The sequence below is a fragment of the Monodon monoceros genome, unplaced genomic scaffold, assembly GCF_005190385.1.
Source record: "Monodon monoceros isolate NGI ecotype Baffin Bay Population unplaced genomic scaffold, NGI_Narwhal_1 Super_Scaffold_7, whole genome shotgun sequence".
NCBI classification, from domain to species: Eukaryota; Metazoa; Chordata; class Mammalia; order Artiodactyla; family Monodontidae; genus Monodon; species Monodon monoceros.
Genome location: NW_021703784.1, coordinates 55,547,694 through 55,553,733, shown reverse-complemented (window position 1 = coordinate 55,553,733; position 6,040 = coordinate 55,547,694).

Below are 6,040 nucleotides of genomic sequence, written 5' to 3'. Positions count from 1 at the left end.
GCTGCAGGTGCTTATCGGAGCCAAGAGGTACACAAGGGAAGAGGCAGCACTGACCCTGGAGGAGGAGTCAGAGCAAAGTTCTTCTCACGGACCCAGCCTGTAGGTCAGCCTCTCCCACTCCTGTGATGTCCCCACACTCTTGGCTGGGAGAGAGCAGAGTCTCTTGGTGGCTGTGGCTGTGGCCTGCAACATACCTATTTTAAACTACTTGGTTTGGGTTCCCGTGATGAGGGGAAAGTACCTGAATTCAGCTGGTGAGGTTTGGACGCAGTTTGCAATGGGAAAGGAAAATTAAAACGACCTGTAGAGGGAGCCTCTAAACGGATTCAATGTACTAATGTTTTGTGGCTTTCGCATCAATGTGTTATTGAGAGCAACTGGACATTTGATTGAACTGTGAATGCTCTTAAGTCTCCCATTCTGCGGCTACTACTGCATAGAGAAAAGGGACCCCTGTCTCCTCTTGGGTAGTCTAACAAAAATAATATAGAATTCTAAGAGGAAAGATGAAAGCCACAGATTTAGTTGAAAACCTGGTGACTGCTGGAGTACTCAGGCCATTTCCCAGCACGGCAGTGTACTTTGCAGGCACCAAGTGCCTCCTTTTAACAAGGTGGACAGCTGTTAGGCTACTACAGAGCTACTGCTGAAACTAAACACCTGACGAATAGAAGCCTCACAACTCTGGCCTAACATCCCCATTTTGGGCCCCATTAACTCAGATTTGACAACTAACAAAAAGGAGCCCAGGGGCTTCCCTGGTGGCGCAGTGGTTGAGAATCCGCCTGCCAGTGCAGGGGACACGGGATCGAGCCCTGGTCCGGGAAGATTCCACCTGCCGCAGAGCAACTAAGCCCGTGCACCACAACTGCTGAGCCTGTGCCCTAGAGCCCACGAGCCACAACTACTGAGCTGTGTGCCACAACTACTGAAGCCCACACGCCTAGAGCCCGTGCTCTGCAACAAGAGAAGCCACCGCAATGAGAAGCCCATGCACAGCAACGAAGACCCAACACAGACAAAAAAAAAAAAAAAGGAGCCCAGCAGTCCCCTAGTCAAGAGGAAATGGCATGTTCTGGGATGCAATGGCATGTTCTGGGATGCAGCCAGCCTCACCATCTTAGTTTTACATGAAAAAGTGACAGCTACTCCCTCGGAGGAAATGTAGTCCCCACCTGGCTGCCTGAAGTAAAACTACTGACTCACTGGGGTCCTTGATCCAAAGGCATTTCTCCAATCAAATTCCTGGGCCTGATTCACTGATGTTGCAGTTAAGTTGAAAGCTGTTGGTGTCCAGTGACAATTCTGGAAGACTGACTACAGTAAGGGCTTGATCAGCACAAAGGGCTGAATTGAAAACTGTCACTCTTACCCTAGACAGTATTACTGGGGACCAGACAGGTTATATTTTCACTGACTCTTGGCTGTTGCCAAAGGCCTGGTCTTTTGGTGTGTCACTTGGAAGATTACAGACTGTCAAAGATACTCTTCTTTGGGGCCCCAAAATAGAAATGAATTACAGCTATAAATTGAACTGTCTGGGTCATTTATGTGGGGGCCTATTCAGTGGGGGCCAACTACAATCAAGCTGCCAATGGATCCATCATCGCACCAGACATGGCATTACATGCATCGTCACAGCCTTGGCACAAAGTTAAATGGCTTATGCTTCTGAGGCAGAGGCTACCACTGCATACCACACTTGTGACTCCTGTTTGTCTAGCCATGAGTGAGGCTACCTAGCACAGGGCATGGCCTCCACCCACTCCTGGCTGATTACCAGTAGTGCCTCACCACTCGTGACACTTTTTCAGGTTACAGGGTTGTTCTAGTCCAATCCACCAACTCCAACCACACTATTTTTGGTCTTGAAACCAATCTGCTTTATGTTTTTCTTGTCTATATGCAGTCTGACTATGGTACACCTTTTATTGCAAAAGTCACCCAATAGTGGGCTAATAGTCAAGGTATTTGATGGACCTTCCACTCTTTCATCCACAAGCATATAGTGTTGTTGAGTTTTGGAACAGCCTACTCAAAAAATGTACTCAAAACATTTCTGATTCTACCTCTCATCTCATTCTAGTCAATACATCTTGGTAAGGCGGTGTGGTCACTGAATGTGGCTGTCCCCAGATCAATCGCTTCCTCTTTACTGCTGTATTAGGGTTCTCCAGAGAAACAGAACTAATAGGATATGTTTGTGTATATGTAAAGAGATGTATTATAAGGAATTGGCTCACATGATTATGGAGGCTGAGAAGTCCCATGATCTTCTGTCTGTAAGCTGGAGACCCAGGAGAGCTGCTGGTGTAGTTCCAGTATGAATTCAACGGCCTGAGAACCAGGAGAACCAATGTTGTAAGCTCCATTCCAGAAGCAGAAGAAGACTGATGTCCTAGCTTGAAAGCAGTCAGGCCGAGAAAGTAAATTCTCCCTTACCCCAACTCTTGTTCTATTCAGGCCTCCAACAGATTGGATAAGGCCCACCTACATCGGGGAGGGCAGTCTGCTTTACTGAGTCTACTGATTCAAATAGGAATCTCTTCCAGAAATACCCTCAGACATACCTAGAATAATGCCTAACCAAATATCTGGGCACTATCCGAGTTAAATTGACACAAAGTATCTGTCCCAGGCAAGCTGACACATACAATTAACTATCACAGCTGTTTACTGAGTAATGATCAGAATGAGAAGGGTTGGGGATTGTTGTACAGGTTTATTTTGAAAATTTAGTATATGCCCTGACCATTGTTGGGCATGATGTTTCTTTGCCCTAATAGCATTTGCAGGCCAGCCTAGGTGCTACATCCCCCAGGTGACAGCTAAGCCAGAAGGAGGCCTAGAGTCTTCACATTTAATTCTGGTTCAGCTACCTGGATTCTCTTGTTGCTTTGACATAGTCCTAGATCATAACATTTGGAAAAAGAGTCAACCATGGAGCCTTCCTCTCAAAGGAAAATGGCCTAGTACAACTATCTCAAACTACTGCAAGCTCCTTAAACTCAACTAACTGCTAGGTTTGCTATCCCCCACAAGATGGCTCTGACCACAGTTTGATTCCTTTTAACCATTCCTTTTAACCTACTGAGAAGTCTTATCAGAAACATCAGGTGTACTTTCAGCTCCTATAGTCTCATGAAAAACACATGTCACAGGCTCTAGACATGTGTCCCTCACCCTCATTCTTGTAGCTATTGCTCAGTTATCCTGTGGAATGGACAGATGCTACCTGACTTGTGGCGTGGATGCATGGGATAGGTTGGACTAACCTATCAGGCAGTCTTTCCAAAAATAAGGACTGGTTTCAATGATTCTAAATGAACTGGGAGGGACTTCCCTGGTGGTGCAGTGGTTAAGAATCCGCCTGCCAATGCAGGGGACACAGGTTCGATCCCTGGTCCGGGAAGATCCCACATGCCATGGAGCAACTAAGCCTGTGTGTCACAACTACTGAACCTGCGCTCTAGAGCCTGCAAGCCGTGACTATTGAGCCTGCGCGCCGCAACTGCTGAAGCCCACGTGCTCTAGGGCCCATGAGCCATAACTACTGAAGCCTCTGTGCCTAGAGCCCGTGCTCTGTAACAAGAGAAGCCACCACAATGAGAAGCCTGTGCACCGCAACGAAGAGTAGCCCCCGCTTGCCACAACTAGAGAAAGCCCACATGCAGCAATGAAGACCCAATGCAGCCAAAAATAAAAATAAATAAATAAATAAATAAATAAATGAACTGCGAACTCTGAGGCCTACCAGGTGGGCAAGAGGTTTACATTAGGGACATTGTCAATCTGTGTCCCCTGAATGATGTAGATCCCACTTGGGAGGCCCCAGCAGTTGTAAACAGGGACATCATATATGTCCCCAGGACTATACCTCCTTTGTGGAAGCCAGGCATTAACTTGCCTTCCTCCCTGAAAACATGGTGTCTTGCACCATAGGGAGGGTCATGATCAACCTTCAAGCGTTTAAGGAAGCACCACCAGCAGATCATGTAGCCTTCAGATGACTGTGGAGATGGCTCCAACATGAGGCTACCCTTGGTTACACAGGGGAGCTTCCTGGAGGAGTGACCTATTCATTTATGCACTTCTGCAGGAGGTTATCCCTATCTTGAGAGTTGTCCTATTAGAAATGTTGATATGAAATTCGTTCCCAACTTTAGCTGAAGCCATCAATAATATACCTCAGCTCTGGAAGGCATTCAGTTGAACTTCAACTCACTGGCCACTGTGGTTATGAATGATAGAATTGTTCTTGACTTCCTTGTGAGCCAAGGTAAAGTCTGCAATGGCTAATATAACCTGCTGTACTCGGATTAATGCCTTAGGCAGGGTACAGGTCAATGCATAAACTAGAGAATACCACCTGGCTTTCCAAGATAGATCTTAATGGCTTATGGTTGGTTTTTCGGTTGTTGTTTTTCCAGCTGGTTGGGTCCAGGCCCTTGGTTGTGGTTGAGGTCAATTCTGCAGATTGGTCTCATCCTGTTGCTTGGATGTATACTTGGATAGTATCCTTAATTAAATGCTGTATGAGACCATTAGAATAGATTTGGTTCCATCTCTATCAGATTAATCAGAGTAGCCGATGAAGTGGCAAACTCAGAAAATTCATCAGAAGCCATCTGTACAAAGTGCTGTGGAGGCCAGAAGAGGAATAACTGTTTAGCATGGAGGCCTGGAAGGTCCTTATACAGGAAATGAAATGTATTTGATCTGAGCTATGGATGAGGAGTGGGGCCAAGTGTGCCCTCTTTACAGATGAGGAACCTGAGGCACAGAAGTTAAACAACTTGCCAAGCTTACTCAGCTAGGAAGTGGGAAGTCAGGATTGGAGTCAAGATTGCTTCACCTCCAAATATAGCGATTGCTACTAAACTTCACTGCCTCGGGCATTAGACTGAGACCAGCAAAGAAGAACTGAGAGAGATTTGGCATTAGCTCTAGATATTTTTCTAAAATTGACTTGGTGATCCAAGTTGGTGATTGTGTGCTTGGAGAGGTCCGGTGAAAAACCCTAGGACTTTGTATGAACCAATCTTTAAAAATGAAATATTTTAGACAAATAATAAGGCTTAAAGAATAATAAAGTGAACACCCATGAACCCACTGCCACCTTTAAAAAATATATGTTACCGATACAATTGAAGTCCCTTGGGTTTTCTTAATCACACCCTACTTCCTGCACTCCCAGAAGTGACTATGATCCTGAATTTGCTGTTTCTTATTCCTTTGCATTTTCTTCACACGTGTCCACTAACAATACATAGTATTATTATTTTACATGTTTTAAAACTTTATATATTGTATTTGGTTGAGCATTCCCAAGATTCAGATTCAGCCCTAGATTCAGAGATTTGCTAGAAGTACTCACAGGACCGAAACAGGAGGGAAGGGGGCAGGGCACAACCTTTAAAAGAATGACATAACCCGAGGACACAACATAAACTGATTAGAACCAAATAGGTCCAAGGTGGCAGACGACTCAACTTCCACTGTACCCTCAGTATATGCTCATTGTAACACATAAGCAAGCTAAATGACACACCTACAGGCGCCATGATAGTTCCAAGGCTGACCATAAAGGTAAAAAATTAGGCAGTGGCCTGATTCCTAGAAATCCCCGCCCCTTCTCCCAAATAGCTGGAATACTCCTCCCACTCATTAGCCTATGCAATCACCCACCTCTATAAAAACTGACAACCCCATACCCTGGGGCTGCTCTCGCCTTCTGAGATGGCCCACACTCTGTCTGTGGAGTGTGTTTCTCTCCAAATAAATCCACGTCTTACCTCTGACTTTGTCTCTCACTGAATTCTTTCTGCGATGAGACATCAAGAACCTGAGCTTCATTAAGTCCTGAGACCAGGTGTGTGATCTCAGTTAAAAGACCATGGGTCAAAAGACCATGGGTTCAGGTCCCAATCTGGATTTTGGCTGGGTTTGAGTCCCGGCCGGTGGGTTCAAGTCTCAGTTGGAGTTACACGGTTTCAGCACTAGGCTATAGTTGTACTCATGGCTAAGATTGATTACAGCA